The sequence below is a fragment of the Oratosquilla oratoria genome, chromosome 16, assembly GCF_046742065.1.
Source record: "Oratosquilla oratoria isolate Oo_2021 chromosome 16, ASM4674206v1, whole genome shotgun sequence".
In the NCBI taxonomy this organism is placed as follows: Eukaryota; Metazoa; Arthropoda; class Malacostraca; order Stomatopoda; family Squillidae; genus Oratosquilla; species Oratosquilla oratoria.
The window spans coordinates 53540867-53558366 of NC_134792.1; the positions used below are offsets into that span (position 1 = coordinate 53540867).

General features: G+C 44.1%; 1 protein-coding gene across 7 annotated transcripts in view; it reads right to left on the reverse strand.

Annotated features, from left to right (window-relative positions):
• Nucleotides 1-17500, reverse strand: part of LOC143034010 (peptidyl-glycine alpha-amidating monooxygenase B-like) — a 194934-nt gene that overhangs the window by 138840 nt on the left and 38594 nt on the right. For 2 of the 7 annotated variants that reach the window (XM_076199835.1, XM_076199833.1), the window contains exon 2: nt 13689-13726. The exons of the other annotated variants lie outside the window; for them this stretch is intronic. The gene's annotated coding sequence lies outside the window, so the exon portion shown is untranslated. The remainder of the gene's footprint in view (nt 1-13688; nt 13727-17500) is intronic. 7 annotated transcript variants of the gene reach the window in all.

A 17500-nucleotide genomic window follows, 5' to 3' on the forward strand; every position in this document is an offset into this window, starting at 1 on the left:
AGTGTGGAATAGATCTGTGAATGAATCGGAATAAAGTGTTCAACCCACTGAGGAGGAGGAGCAGGAGGAGACGAGGAGGAGGGGGAGGGGAGGAGGAGGGGAGGGGAGGAGACGAGGAGGAGGGGGAGGGGAGAAGACGAGGAGGAGGGGGAGGGGATGAAAGAGGAGGGGGAGGGGAAGAGGGGAGGAGGGGAGGGGGGGGAGGGGAGGGGGAGGAGGCAAGGAAGAAGGGGAGGTGAGAACGGGAGGAGGGGGAGAAGATAGAGGAGGAGAGGAAGGTGTTCCGTAAAGCGAAATGACGCAATATATCGGAAAAGGGCTTTGGCAGATAAATCCGGGGCGGAGAAGGAAGGGGAGGGGAAGCCGGGGAGGGGGGGAGAGGGATACTTATTTTCAAGAACGGAGGATTGAGCCTCAAGGCTCACCGATCCGATGCAAGTAGGGTGTTGTTTTGGCTCATTTTTCACTTGTTTGTTTATTCATTCTTCTCAGGGAACTTTCGCTTTCTGTCTCTTCCCTCTTCATCTCTTCCCTCACCTTTACTCTCCCTCGATTTCTTTCCTTCTCCCTCCCTCCCTCCCCTCTCTCTCTCTCTCTTTCTCCCCTCTACCTCTTCCCTTCACCACCTCTCCCCCATCTCATTCTCTTTCCTTTATACCTCTCCCTTTCCCCTTACTCCACCCCTCACCCCTCCCTTTCTCTCGTGCAGGGCAATGGACTCTACAGGGTATACGGTGCGACAACGTTTACCATACGGATTGACCTCTTCCGATGGGTCTCTCTTCTATTGACACATTTCCTTGCCTCGTTCTTTTTTTTCTTTTCCTCTTGTCGGCAGCACTGTGGCCCATAAGCTGAAGGACACAAATCCCTATTTGCAACTCTAAAGATGGACCTTCCCTGATGGAAGTCTTCCCAAAGGCACTTCACTTTTTTTTTTCATTTCAACACACATTTAAATCTCTCATTTCTGCCTCCCCTAAATTCTAACTATGCCCCATACAGTGTCATGGACACAATCACCCATTTGTATGCACCTTTCCAACAATAGGGCGTTCTACAGTGGCGACACGCAGAACTAAGAGGTGGTGATGTCATAGGGTGATCACTGATGGAAACAAACATGGTTGAACTGTGTGTTCATCAGGTTCCTTTCAATTTTCAAGTCTATTTTAGCGATAATTATGGTAAGCTACAATTTATTTGCATGATATCATGGTAGTCTGGTGTTCACCAATGCCAGACATGCATAACATTAAATGGCCGCAATGATATTCAAACAGAAACAATGGAGAGGGGAGGGGTGACTGCTTACCACAACACACATGGACGCATACATTATACACTCAGGCGCCCCACCAACATGCATTAGCTTACGACCACACATGCACGCATACATTATACGCTAAGGCACCCCACCAACATGCATTAAACTAGATTCATGGGATTTTTTTTATGTCACTGCTCTATTGTATGGTACCTTATTACAGGCATGTGTCATGAGTAAGTACTTTATTTGCTGAACTCTCTGGGGCTATGGTGAGTGGATGGTATGCATATGATAGTAATACTGATAGTGTTGAGTTATTAATTAGCCAGGAAGTTGCGTAACCGAGGAAATACTTTGTAGAATTACATAATTTTATTTTGAATTATTTTGTAGAACAAATATTCTCCATGTAAGCATTTATACAGAGAATGTATTTGATGCACCATGGACATTTATAAAATATAAACTTTATTATATCAGTCTATATTGGGTGAGGTTAGGTTAGGGGTTTCAAATTGGCACTGTGGCAACTTCAGCAATTTTACCTTTAAATTAGCTGTCTTTTGGTCAGAACTGATATGTGACATTGAAATGTAATACACATAGTATTTAGGTGTCACGTTAAGGCTGAACCAAGAGCCGGTTTTCAGTACTTTATATAAACTGTTTTTGTTAAACTAATGTTTCACTAGAAGATATTATTCACCCGTTTTTCATTTGCTAAACTATCTGCAACTCCCTGTTCATGATCTAGATTGAAATTACAGATGATGCGTACAGTGACATACAACAACGATAATGAGAAATGATAAAAAACAAACAAAACCTTCTTAGTCTTCGATGGAAAGCAGAAACTGAACACCGAGAGTAATGAAGAAAGTATATCTGTTCCCACGGTTCTCTCTTGGAGAAGACCCACAATCCCCTGTATGCCAGTTAATTATATGGGTTAAGCCCATCAGTCACTCAGCAAAGCAAGCTGCCGCGAGCAGCCCTTTGCGGGTTCCCTTGAAGTACATACATACATATACCAAAGGCTTTTCCCCCTTACAAGAGAGGTAGCCAAAAAACAAAGGCATAGAAACCACTCCCACCCATTCCATCCCCTACATACTCCACTCCCCTCTACCCTCTTCCCTCCCTCTTATCTTGGCACCTCCTGAATGATGGGTCATCCCTTCATCTTATCTACTGCCCTGGATCAGAGGCAGTGTCGCAAGACACAGCACATCCACAGCAAGGCCGCTTCGTTAAATCGCCCCCCCCCCCCTCTCCGTCCCTTCATGCAGAAAATTATAAGACGGGGAGAAATCCCTTCGGGCTGCGTCAATTTATTTCTCATACATACTCCCTCACCCCCCATCCCCCACCCACTTCCCCTCATGTATCACATCATCATCATCACAACCATTCTCCATTCACCTCTATCTTCTGTCCTCTCCCGTCCTTCCTCAACAGACACATCCCCCTTTTTCCCAATGCCCCTTTTACCCCATCCATCCATCTCATCCTAGGTCGACCCCTCATGTTCACCCCTTCCACCTCTGCCTTAAAGTAAGAAGAGATTTTGTGGAGTTGTTGTGAAAGTGTCGGTCTGTGTCTGGCGTTTCAACCTAAGGCATTGGTTTTCTAATATGTTTAGCTTCTTACCCAGTTTAAAATGGCACATTAAACCTGTTACTTCATTGACATAAGCTGATCAGTATTCATAATCACTGCTTAGGTTGGAACCCAAAATACATATTTTTTCTATCATCTTTGAATATATAGTTTTTAATACACTGATTACAATACCCTGCTGCAAGGTGTTGCATGATTTTCTCAGAGGTCACTGCCTAAGGTTTTGGAGAAGCAGTGTTTCTCACCGATTGACAGTCTACCACAGAAAAGAGGAAACTGTTATGGGCCTTATCACGTCAAATGTTGACACTACCACTTGGGGGATTATGGTCACTAGGACACCTGACATCAAGGCAAGACCTGTGTGCATGCAACGCACCTTAGCGCGTGGAAATACCCTAGACACTGGTGACTGCCGTTTTTTAGTGTATTCCCAGACCTCTCAGGATTCAAATTGGGTCACTCCCGCTGTTCAAACGATTACACGCCGGTGTCGTGTCCCATTCCGTCAAGACTTTATCTCGAACTAAGTGGGTGCTCGGGTTTTCTAAGACCGACAGGCATCGAAACACACTTCGTTTATTCACTAGAATGTCAAACCAAACAGATACAGAAGCTGCGCTTGTTCAGTGTATGACGTCACGGGACTGAAAGCGAGGCTGCGGCTTTTTAACTGGATAAGCTTCTCTTTGAGTCCACCCCTAGGTACCTATTTCTCAAGACGCTTTTCCTATTCTCAAGACATTTCCTTGCTTCCCTCACCCTATGGTTTACCTCCACCCCCAACTTCTCCAGTCCGTCCTTGCTACATGTGACCCTGAGCGCTTAAAAACTCTCCATTTCCTCCAGTCTCTCTCCTTTAAGACTTAACTCCAACTCACTCCCACCCAGTGCCCTCGTACATCTCACACCTTACTTTTACCTACATTTACTTTTAGTTTCAACTTTCTCCTCTCACATTCTATCCCCTAATAATAACAAGTTGTTGTTGTTGTTGTTGATGATGATGATGATATGTGTAACAATGAATTAATTGGTATCAGTTTATTCCAGAGTTGGAGAATTGCGGCTGTTGGGGGTGGAGGGCGATTTTTGAGCCTCATAATGATGAATAAACCCTTCAGGGCCGCGTCATTACCTGTTTATAATGGTGGCCACCAGACGATTTTATTAAGTTGAGTGACACTCCCCAAGCACGTACGCTACGCGCGCACATACACACGCACACGTACATACACACACACATACACGCACATAGCCACGTCAGGTTCAGACACGCGACAATAGTGATTCGCCCAAGCCCCGTCAGTGCGGTGACGTCACCTACAGATTTTTGGCCCTGCTGTCGCCTGGCGATTTTATTCGGGGAAGGTGGGTCCTCGAATTCCACGAGGACCCATCCGACCTAGTTATGTCGGCATGCTCAGCCTTTGTAATCCTTTTTAAATGGGTCTTTCGCATCACAGGGAAGGGTTCCCTTTGGCTGAATAAAATTGCAAGGCAGCAGGCATGCAGGTAGATAGAAGTGGAGGGAGGCACACATTGTGTAACGAATGAGGAGGGAGGAGGCAGGAGGCGGAGAACGTTTCCCGGTTTGGAATAAAAGTGTTTGTCGCGGCGGCGGATATGTCGTCCCGTGTAACTCTCGTTAAGCAATTTAGTGAAGAGCAAATTGAATGCGCGCGCGAGCCGAGTGCGCTCTTTATAAAGGCGCCACAGCCTTTGTTGATGCTGGAAATTGTCCGTAATGGAAATGATTGTTCATCACATACGTTCACATACACACAGACACACACACACACACACACACACACTCGGTGGCGCGGTGGTAGAGCGCTGGACTGGGAAGTACGGTGCGTGCTCGCAGTACCCAGTTCGAATCCTTCCCAGGGCCGAAATTATTTCGGTATCGCTGTGCTTCGGGTCGTTAATCTGACCCTCGTGGGCGGGGAGTTGGGTGTGTGTGTGTGTGTGTGTGTGAAAGGTCATAGCATTACCCATAGATCGGTCATACGAGCTCTGAGCTCTCTTCCGGGAGGGAAATAGCTGTCGATCACGAGTCCAACACGTGATCCAAAGACCAAGGTGAATACACACACACACACACACACACGCACACAAACACACGCATGCACACGTGTATACACACGCACACACACACACACACACAAACGCAGAGAGAGAGAGAGAGAGAGAGAGAGAGAGAGAGAGAGAGAGAGAGAGAGAGAGAGAGAGAGAGAGAGAGAGAGAGAGAGAGAGAGAGAGAGAGCGCTTGAAAGAGTAAGAGTGTGAAAGACTGAAAGAGCAGAACAGTGAGAATGAGCATGAATGTCATAGCACATAGCTAATCGTCCCCCGGCGTAAGCCCTTTACCATCCAACCACTGAAAAGGGTTGAGCTACAGGGTCATGTAGTCTTCCTTATCTATCGATTTATCTTTAGTCAAGTGCGCTCGGGGCCGCTGCCTCGGTCCGGGCGGTCCCGGTACTAACGGCGACACAGGTTTTCCTGGTACAAAGCGACTCGCAGGCTTCCGAACATATGACCTTAAAACAAAAACAAAAAAAAATCCATGACTTTTCCATGATATTTCAAGGACTTTTCAGGGACATTTCTATGAATTTTCAAGGATAGTTCAAGGACTTTTCGATGACTTTTCAAGAACTTTTCATTTATGTTTCAACTTTTTTTTTTTTTTTGAGTGGCTGAGGTGCGGGGTATTTTCCTGCGGTGTAGAAACACAGTATTTATACCTAATAAGCTTCTTCACATTCGCAGACTTGCATTTTTTATTAGATATTTTCTAGTGATACATGTATAAGTGGTCGGTAGAGTGTACAACAATATTTCTACTGAGTGTATGTATGTATAACGTATATATGTATACATGCATGTATGTACAAATGCATCTGTATATATGTATACATATATGTATGTATGCGTGTACGTATACAAGTTCATAAGTGTGTACACATGTATGTAGTATGTATGTATACATGTACATATGTATGTATGTTTGTATGTATGTATGTATGTATGTACGTATGTATGTACGTATGTATGTTCGTATACCAGGGTGAGAAAGGTACAGCAAGTGTAACCTTTCAATGAACATACGCGCAAAAAAATTACGTTTAGTCACGACGACAAAAAACGGCATTGGAGACATTGCCAGTAAGTGCCGACGGGCATTTGCGCGGAAAACAGTTCTCTTTTGGTGCCAGCAGCCACTGCCACGTCCATTGTCGACATTCTTCCTCCTTCACCATAACAACTTCCTCTTTCTCCTTCCTAGGTTAGGTCAAACTAGGTTAGGTTAGGTCACAAATATGTGAAAAGAAGATAAAATCGCGTGTAAGGAACTTAATGGAGGACACCCCTGTCTTCGGGTTTCTGAGATATCGTGATAATAAACAATGAGTGAAGGGCAAGCGAGAGGCCACCCGATCTTCTTCCTCCTGCTCCAGTTGGGAAGAAGTGAATTGCTCCTCCTCCTCTTCCTCCTCCTCCTCCTTGGGGCCTCTGGCAACGACAATGACGTGGCCACCACGACGCTGATCATGCTACCTCCTCCTCCTCCTCCTCCTACAGGAAGCGGAGAGTGAGGGAGGGAGGTAAAACCCGGGTAATTAAATTCCGCCAAGAAGCACTTAACCATCTACATAATGAGTCCTCCAGACCTCTTTGTAACCCATTCATTCCTGAGGTGTTCCTCCCAGGAAACTTGGTTCTGGCTGCCGCCGGGTGATTTTTTTCAGCATTGTGTTTCCTCCATTACCTCCCCTTGTGGGTCTCTATATTGATATCGTTCTCGTTAAGGCCAAACGATTTTATTCAGTCGAGTATTTACTCTTGCGCTAGTGTGGATTCCCTTCATTGAAACAAAAATAAATGAATAAATCAATAAACTTATAAATAACTGAATAAATCGCCGTCAAGTGTGTAGACTGTGTCGCCGGCAGTGATGGCGCTCCACCCAGGGACTTCTGACAATAAAGCCCCCAGCCGAGAGCCAGGATAAAAACAGGGTCATCTAACAGAGGCTCACTCCCACCCCCTTTAAGGACACCACGACTCTTAAGGGGGGTTTACACGGTCTAACGGTTCGTCGAACGCGGTTCGACAGACACGTGTTTAAAGTGATGTGTGAACGGGGTATTTGGTTGTCGAACACGTTGTTAGACAACCAAATGAAATGAATAAAAATTAATTTTGGCGTTTGCCAGAATAAAGACTTCAAAGTACATCAGTGAAGCAAAACCGCTGGCCACAGTTTCTTGATAAATTCTTTTTATATTTAAGTCTGGTTGACACTAGATGATTCTATTCAGCTGAGAATGATACGTACGAGGATCATTCATCAACTTTCCTTGTGTTGCAAAACATCGAAAAAGGATAAAAGTTATCTTCTTCCAAATGCACGCACGCACTCAAAATGGACTATTTTTAAATTTAGGCAAATTATATATTGTCAGTGCATCTCTGTATCAGCTACTCAATAAACACGATCATTATTATTACTATCATCATTATTATTTTTGTTATTATCAATACTATTATCATTATAATTACTATATTATCACTATTACACGCACATACATCTAAAGGATGTGAAGAGATACATTTTTCCATACAAATGCATAAATGCTTCGAACATCTTAGAAGGTAATAAGCCGAAGCTACAACACGATTTCAAATATAAATATGATATTGAGAAATTAGGAATATAAAATAAATGGGAACTGTACATGAGTTTGGGGCGAGGTAGGGTAAATTGGAGAGTGGGAAACGGGACCCAGGCAGAGTTGCCCCTTTCCTGTATACGACAATAAATACAGTTAGGTAAGCAAACACACATACACACACATACATACACACACATACATACACACACATACATACATACATACACACACACACACACACACACACACACACACACACACACACACACACACACACACACACACACACACACACACACACACACACACACACACACACACACACACACACACACACACTACACACACACTACACACACACACACACACACACACACACACACACACACACACACACACACACACACACCCTACACACACACATGCACACACACACACACACACACACACACACTACACACACACACACACACACACACACACACACACACACACACACACACACACACACACACACACACACACACACACACACACACACACACACACCTGGAAGTACAAGAGCGAAATTACACCTCTCTGGACACCTACCTACAGCCTGGCACCACCTACGAATGTGCAGCTGGTGCAAAATCGAACAAGTGTTCTCTGAAGTCGTGAGCACCGACTGAAGTGGCTGAAAGCCCCGTGCGACCTGCTATCGTAGCACCTCTCCCGCCCCAACCGCATCCTACGACCAAAAATTCACCTCATTTCTGTGCCCCAAGTCATAACGCTACTTTCAAAATATTTACACACACACACACACACACACACACACACACACACACATATACATATATATACACATATACATATATATATATATATATATATATATATATATAGATATATATACATATACGAGTATACCTCATAGTTAAGGATTTCATTTTTCAAATTTCCTCTGTAAAGTTACCAGACAAGTTTACTCATCTGAGGGTGAAGTCAGAGCAAGGAACCAACGCCTCTTATCTTTCTTCCTTTCCTAATTTAAAAAAACCCAGATAAATAAATACATAAATAAAATACTTGATGTATTCGGGTCACACACCTCTCCACGCGGAAGGGGGCAGGTCCTCCCCCCTCCCCCCTCGCCACGTCCTCAACTCTCAACTTTCCTGTTCCCGAGGTCACCGAAAATAGGCACTCCCCCCTCCCCCTCCCCCTCCCCCTCCCCCCCTCCTCCCCAGATCGACTCATTTTCCTCTTAACCCTCCACCTCCTCCTCTTCCTCCCTTCCTTCACCACCCCCCTCCCACCTTAAATCTTCACCACCGTAATTTCTCCTCTTTCTGGTACTCCTTCTCCCCTCTCTCCCTCCCTCCCTTCTTCCTTCCCTCCTCCTCTTCCCTTCTTCCCACATTCCTTCTCCCCTTTCATTTCTATTTTTCCTCCTCCTCCTCCTCCTCTCCTTTCTACTCTCTTCCTCCACCTCATCCTCTTCTTCTTCTCACTCTCCTCTATTATCAATCAACTCTTCTCTCTTTTTCCTCTTCCTCCTCTTTCCTACATTCCTCCTCCCACCCCAAGACTTCCCACTCTTTTCCTCCTTTTTCCTTCTCTTCTAAGTAATTCTTTTCTCCCCTCTTCCATCCCTTCCCTAACTCCCATCTTCTTCCTATTTTTCCTCTTTCTACTATTCCCTCTTCATCCTCCACCATCTTCCTCTTCATCCTCCTCTTCTTCTTTGCTATATCTATCAAATGCCTCCTCCTCCTCTTTTTTCTCCTCCGTGTTTTAGTTCTCTTTTCTTATTCATCAATTTCACCCTATTTCTATTATTCCTTCCCAATTTCCATCATTTCTTCTTTTTCTTCTTCTTCATCCTCAAACATCACAAGTTCAAATTTCGTTTCATTTTCATTTTTTCCTTCATTTCCACATATCGAAATTTCACATCACAATACGCTGACCTCCTTTGGGAACTTCGTTCTGGCTATGACCAGAAGTCTATTTTATGCAGTTGAGCAAAAGAATCTCCAGAGTGAAATGGGGCGGGGGGGAGGGGGGAGGGGGCTGATCCTCAACCCATCAAGTCCCTCTTCAACCCGGAAGACAGCCCGAAAGGAGGAAATTCCGTAAAAGGCGTAACCTTGGCGAAGAGATTCAGGCATCGAGGTCATGGCCGGTGCCAGCGCCAGCGGTGGCGCCACGACGACTGGCGCCAACGACTTTCATGTTTTGGCGCCAGAGGAGGAAAGTTCCCGCATCAGTCACCGAATGTGTGGTGGTGCCACGTACAGTTCCAGTCCAAAGGTCGTATGTAAGTCCATTAACAAATGCCGTTGTTGTCGCTGACTGATGTGAAAAATACATCCGATAACCATTATCTTTATCTACGTACTACAACTATCGATAAAAATGCGACATAAAAAATAATAATTTCATTCATTCATTCATTCATTAATAAATCAATCAATAAAACGCCCGCAGAAACCCGCTCCGTTCATTTCAAGCTGGTGAAAACTGATCGGTTTATTACCTGCAGTGGCTATTACAATATAAATCTCGCTGTTGCACGGTGGTTGGTTTGCAAGGCATTTACTGATGAACTGCACTCACGTCTTACTTTATTTTTGACAAGATTTTTCATCTGCCGATAATTTCCTTTTTTTATTATTATTCTCAAGGTCTTCGCCAAGTTAAACTGAACAAACCAAGTAGAGTATCCAAATACTTGAAAAAATAAAATAAATGAACATACGAGGGAGCTTGCGACCATGTTGCAGGCCAATTTTCGACCAGTGTGTGGACCCCTCACTGATCGGTTCTCCGTGGGATCGCGACCCCGAGTTTGCACAGCGAGGCACTTTGGCTGCTGATACCGGGTGAGAACGCTGACACAAGTCAGCTTATTGCTGACCAAGATGACCTGGCATGGGTCAGCATGTCTCTCTCTATCTCTCTCATTTACTAAGAAAGGAACGTCCCAACCACGCTCTTCCTCCCTCTCTCTTTCTTATTTACTAAGAAAGGAACGTCACAACCAATTTCTCCCTCCTCCTCCTCCTCCTCCCCTTCCTCTCTCTCTCTCTCTCCCTCCCCCACCTCTCTCTCTCACTCTCTTTATCTATCGTAAAGGGAGCGTCGGGGCCCCTTCTCTTTGAGAAGAAGTGAACCCACTTCGCTTAACCAATGCGTGTTTTCTGTCTGTCTGTTTTTGTCTGTCTGTCTGTTTTTGTCTGTCTGTCTATCTGTCTGTCTGTCTAGAGCCCTATTGTGTCGTGGAAACTGTACCGCCAGGGAAGTTCATCGTCTCTTGTATCAGTGAGGATGTAGTCAAGAGTTCACGGAGAAGAGGAAAGGAGGAGCGTGTGCCCTCGTATAGGACGACTTCACCATCGTATAGGACGACTGCGTCGTCGTGTAAGACTGCATCCTCGTATAGGACGTTTATTAAAAAACTTGTGGTTTCAAAATTCTACGTAATGTTTTTTATTCGAAACGTTCATATATATATATATATATATATATATATATATGCTTGCGAATCGATATTTCGTTTGAAAATATTACGAATCACAACTTTATACTCTAAAACGTTTCCTACTTCATACAATTACTTTTCAAAGCGTTTACGACTCAATTATGTGTCACTTAAAACATATTTGATAAGTGAATATATCAAAAGATCCATTATCCAAAATAAACACAAACAAACACACACACACACACGAACACACACACACACACACACACACTCACAAACACGCACACAAACACGCACACACACACGCACACACAAACACACACACTCACAAACACGCACACACATACACATACACACACACACACACATGACACCAGAAGAAGAAAGTGTCTGTTGTCAACAGCGCTGTCCCACCCAGCCACTCGGCCGCGTTCAGGAGCCTCCTTCAGCCCCCTTCAGCCTCCCCCCACTCTCGTCCCTTAAGCCCCCCTTCTTCGATCTCCTAAGCCCTGTTCCAGGGCTGAGGTCTGAAACTCAACAAACTCTCTCTCTCTCTCTCTCTCTCTCTCTGTCTCTGTCTCTTTATATCTCTCTTTTTCAGTCTCCCCACACCATCTCTCAATTTCCCTAGCTCTCCAAGCACACAGGGCCAAGATGACGCCTCCATATGTGGCGCAGTGATACAGACGGGATTTGGGAAATGAGAAAAGAGAGCGGATGCATACGGTCAGCCTTCATGGTACATTACAGGACCGCACTGACCCCCTAAGATGAATGGATACTGGTTTGACCTCATACCGGCTGATACTTTTTCTATTTTAAATTATTTATCTTATATTTGTATTATTATTATTAATATTATTATTATTATTATTTTCATACGCGCAACATTCTTTTCTGACTAAAGACTAATCTCCAATAAAAATAAAAATAAAAAATAAAATAAATAAATAAATAAAGCTAAATAAAAATATCTACGTGTATCTATCCATATAGCAAGGGCTTTTTCCCCCTTATAAGGGAGGTAGCTAAAATCAAAAGGCATACCCACCCCCACCCCTACCCATTCCACCACCCTTTCCCTCCTTCTCATCTTAGCTCCTTGTGGATGACGGGTCCCGCCCACTGCGCTGGGTTATTTCATCAAGAGATGAAACAAAACAGAACCAATGAAAGATTAAATGAATAAATAAAACCCTGACTCTCGACTACCTGTAGGACTTCTCCCCTCTTCGGCACGAATAGAAGCGAAGGTGAAGTAACAGCGATGGAGCAAGGACCTTGGCTGCCGCCAGGTGATTTTATTCACCTCCCTGGCACCTCTTCCTCCTCCTCCTCCTCCTCCTCCCCCTCAGTGCCGAAGAGGATGTCGCCTCCGCGTCTAAATTTAGAGCGGCAACAATGGAAGGCAAGACCAAGTTGGCAACCAACCTCACCCCTGAGGCGTCAGCAAAAGGAAAAAGGCAAAATAAGCCTTCGACAGTGGTATACCACACACATGCACACACCTGCTCGATGGTGTGGTGGTACCGCGCTCGACGGCTGATTCAGCGATCCGATTTCGAGTCCCAACCAGGGCTAAAAATTGTCACCATCTTATGGACATGGAGTTCTGCTTGTTTGTTTGTTTGTTTGTTTGTTTGTGTGTGTGTGTGTGTGCAAGTTCACACTATTACCCATAGATTGGGCCATATATGAGCTCTAAGCTTACAGACGGGAGGGTAACAGCCGTCGATCACAAGTCCAACACGTGAACCAGAACCGTGGTGAATCTCTTTCTCTTTCTCTCTCTCTCTCTCTCTCTCTCTCTCTCACACACACACACACACACACACACACACACACACACACACATACACACACACACACACTGGAGTGGATAAAACTGACAGAAGACTTCCTGGACTGGAAGGGGACGGGTGGGCGAGGCGTGACGTCACAAGGTCATGGGAACAATTTGCAGTCGACAGCAAGCAGCAACAAGGCTGTCATGAAGCACGGCTTTATCCACAAAGATAAGTTGTCACTTCCTGGTATAATCTAAGATAAGGTTATCCCATAAACTATTCTAAAAATAAATTTGATCTGTCTATCTATATACCAAAAGGACTTTTTCCTTATGAGGATGGTAGCCAAATTTGGTAAATAAAAGAAAGAGGCACAACCTCAGTAGCCTTAACTCCCTCCTTGTATGTTACAATTAGGTAAATTACATTTGGGAAATACACACACATGTACGCATGACAGACGTGACACAAAAACTGTGTGTGTGTATTTACCTAGTTGTATCATACGGGAAGGGGAGCTATGCTCGTAGTGACCAGTCTTTGTACCTCGCAACATCTAGTTTGTTCTTAACTTCTTGTATGGTGTTTGCACACACTATTGTTTCGTCCAATTTGTTCCAGACATCCACCACTCTGTGTGTGTGTGTGTGTGTGTGTGTGTGTGTGTGTGTGTGTGTGTGTGTGTGTGTGTGTGTGTGTGTGTGTGTGTGTGTGTGTGTGTGTGTGTGTGTGTGTGTGTGTGTGTGTGTGTGTGTGTGTGTGTGTGTGTGTGTGTGTGTGTGTGTGTGTGTGTGTGTGTACGTACATATATAAAACGCAGAGCTAAAAAGACCATAAATATAACAAATTCAAACCTTAGGAGACAAGAAAGCTGCATTCGCCTGGTGCCAACCTGGAACAAGAGAAAAACTAAAATGAATAATCTCATTTCAATATAAAGTCACAATTATCTTATTCCACACATCACTCCTCATCCTGTGCACACCAAATACCAAAAGGTCTGCCAGCAAGTTTTGTTCTTGTGATCCATCCATAGTTCCCTTGTGTAAAATACCAACACCTCACCCTCCTCCTCCTCCTCCTCCTCCTCCTCCTCTTCCTCCTCCTTTTCTTCCTCTTCCTCCTGCAGAGGAAAACGAAAGCGACAAGCTACAAACTGGCCGAGAAGTTCGGCGAGCTGTCAGCCGCAATCAGCTCGGGGGGGAGGAGGGGAGAGGGGGACCTCTCCCCCCCCCCTCCTCCAGCTGCAGTGATGGTGCGCGGACGGGAGAGGGGGAAGGGGGGAGTCGCCGATCTAATTACCTCCAAAACAACAGATCCTGCACCTGCAATTGCAACGGCTGTGCATGTCATACCGAGGGAGCAGATGGAGGAGGAGGAGGAGAAAGAAGAGGAGGTTGTGGAGGAAGAGGAGAAAGGCAAGAGGGAGGAAGAGGAGGAAGTGAAGGAAGTCATGGAGGAGGAAGAGGAGGAAGAGAAGGAAGTCATTGAGGAGGAAGAGGAGGAAGGTTTGGAGGAGGAAGAGTAGAAGGGCATAGAGGAGGAGGAGGAGGAGATGAAGAAGAGAAACAAAATAAATAAAATGGAATAAAATGACGAGAAACAGAAGAGCGATGGTGACACTGCAAAGGCTTGAAGAGAGAGAAATGTACCAAAACCGAAGAATAAAAAGACAAATAAATGAACACATAAACGAAATAAAGAAAAAAGTGGGAAGGATGAGCTAGCCTATCCAGAACAAAACGAAAACCGAAGGGGAGAGACGGAAAATAAACAAAATATTTGAGAACGAGAGAATGCAGAAATGGGAACAAAACAGATAAAAGGAAATAAAATTGGCAACAGGATTAGGCCGACGAAGAGGAAGAAGAAAGAAAAGTTCAAAGAAAAGAATAAGAAAAAAAAATGGCGGAATAAAAGGAGACTCAAATATTGCAACAAGTAGAGATGTGTATATGTGGTGTGTGTGTGTGTGTGTGTGTGTGTGTGTGTGTGTGTGTGTGTGTGTGTGTGTGTGTGTGTGTGTGTGTGTGTGTGTGTGTGTGTGTGTGTGTGTGTGTGTGTGTGTGTGTGTGTGTGTGTGTGTGTGTGTGTGTGTGTGTGTGTGTGTGTGTGTGTGTGTCTGTGTGTGTGTGTGTGTGTGTGTGTGTGTGTGTGTGTGTGTGTGTGTGTGTGTGTGTGTGTGTGTGTGTGTGTGTGTGTGTGTGTGTGTGTGTGTGTGTGTGTGTAATAGACGTAGTCCCAACGTTTACGTCTTTTAAGACATCTTCGGGGAATAAATAGATCTTAGAAAAGGTAACCTATAAAAGAGAGATACAGAGACAGAGAGAGAGAGAGAGAGAGAGAGAGAGAGAGAGAGAGAGAGAGAGAGAGAGAGAGAGAGAGAGAGAGAGAGAGAGAGAGAGAGAGAGAGAGAGAGAGAGAGAGAGGGAGAGAGAGAGATTGAGTGAGAGAGAGGCGATGCCCTTACTCAATATGTCTCCATGACCCAGGGTCATCGCCCCAGGACCTGCGTAGTTTATCGATTTACTATCAATTTCATTAATAACAATCGTAAGCTAGCGTTTATAATGAAATTTTTTCTTAATGAAAATATAACTGTCAGGAAGTAGATTTTACTTAGAAGTGGGCAGAAACAACTTCGCTAACCGTGTAGTCAATGAATGGAATAAACTTCGTGCAGAGGCAGTGCAATGTAATTCAGTTCGAAGTTTTAAGTTTCATTTAGATAAACACCTAAGCTATATGCTCTAATGCCTGCCATTTATTTTATTTCATCTATTCGTTCATTATTATTTATCTATTATTATTTACCATAAATTATTATTTATCTGTTTGTTTATTATTTATCATCATCTATTTGTTTTACTCATCTACTTATTTTTTCCGCATCCGACCTGGTTATGGGCCAAAAGGTCTCTTGATGGCATGTTCTTCTTTTGTAATCCTTTAAGGTTGCAACTCTCTTAGGGTTGTCTACTTCCTGACATACATCATATATATATATGTGTGTGTGTGTGTGTGTGTGTGTGTGTGTGTGTGTGTGTGTGTGTGTGTGTGTGTGTGTGTGTGTGTGTGTGTGTGTGTGTGTGTGTGTGTGTGTGTGTGTGTGTGTGTGTGTGTGTGTGTGTGTGTGTGTGTGTGTGTGTGTGTGTGTGTGTGTGTGAAGTTCAAGTAGCGGGTTCGATTACCGTACTTCCCTACGATTCCAAGCAGTATTTGTTACCTACGCCATCAGTCCCTAAAGCGTTCAATAGTACAAAAGTGGTGGTTTCGGCCGGTACTACGTGATTCATGGCGCATAATCTTCACTTTTGTTTATATCACCGGCAAACCAAGACAATATAATCTAACTATTCTATTGTAGAAATGTAATATAGAAATATAGTAACAGGTACAAATTCTTAAAAAAGAAAAAAAAATGAAAACAGGTATTCTAAATGTGTAAATGTATTTAAGGCGCAATTTCCCCTACATTCGAGTTTTGGGGCGACATGACGTAAGAGATGGCCTCGGTTGCCTAGCAACGGGAGCCGTAAGCGGCATTTTCCCCCAGGTACATACACACACATTTATCTCCATTCTACCTATGTATCATATTCCATGCTACAATATTTTGTTATATATTGTCTATATTATATACTATATAGATCCATTTCATAAAATTCGTTTACTTTATCCAGAACATGAATTTGTATTTTCAAATTTTGTGACGTAGGCAGACCATACGCCCTCTGTTTAATCTGACCATTTTCTTTTCGTTTTATACTACGAGTACATGTGTTCTAAGACGGGCAGGTGTTCTTTGTATCATTTTATTCATATTATAATATAAATAATATTGATATGGACAATTGTCATCGTTCATATCAAATTACATAATATTATTTCAGTGATATGTATCACGATGAAGCCATAAAAATTAATCTGACTATAACGAAAACCTATGTTCATTTTCCCTCCCTCTATGTTCGTTTGTGTATTCATTTATTTATTTCACACATTGCTTTTGAGGTGGTCTCATGGTAGAGCGAGGAGGAGGAGGAGGAGGAGGTGAAGAAGAGGTGACGCATGAAGAAAGCAAGAAAAAGAAGAGGAAAAAGAGAAAAGTAAATTGACAGAGATATGTGTTGGAAGGAGGATAAAAACAGGAGAAGGAAGCAGACGTGGAAGAAGAGGGCGAGAAGATGGAGAAAGACGATTTGTCCATTAAAGAGTTGGAGGAAGAGGAGATGCGATGCAGACAAGGACAAGGATGGAGGGCCACGAGGGATGAGGAATAAGAAGGTAAAGGGCAGGAGGAGGAGGAGGAGGAGGAGGAGGAAACAGATGAGAAAGAAAAGAAAATAGGATAGAAGAAAAAGGGATGGGGAGGACAAGAGAAAAGGGGGAGCCTGGGTAAAGAAGGGGAAGGAGGCGAGGGGAAGACGAAGAGAAGAAGGGAGCGAGAAAGATGCGAGGGAGAAGGGAGGAAGGAGAGGAGGGAGAAGGGAGGGAGAGAGGAAAGAGGGAGAGGGGAGGGAGGCGAGGGAAAGGATAGAGAGATGGGAAGAAGGCAGAAAAATGAGCCCCAGGACTGAATCCTTAAGGGCGACGACGACGACGACGACGACAAGTAACTCGAGACAACGCATTAACGCACTTTATAGACTTGGTTTTGGCTAAA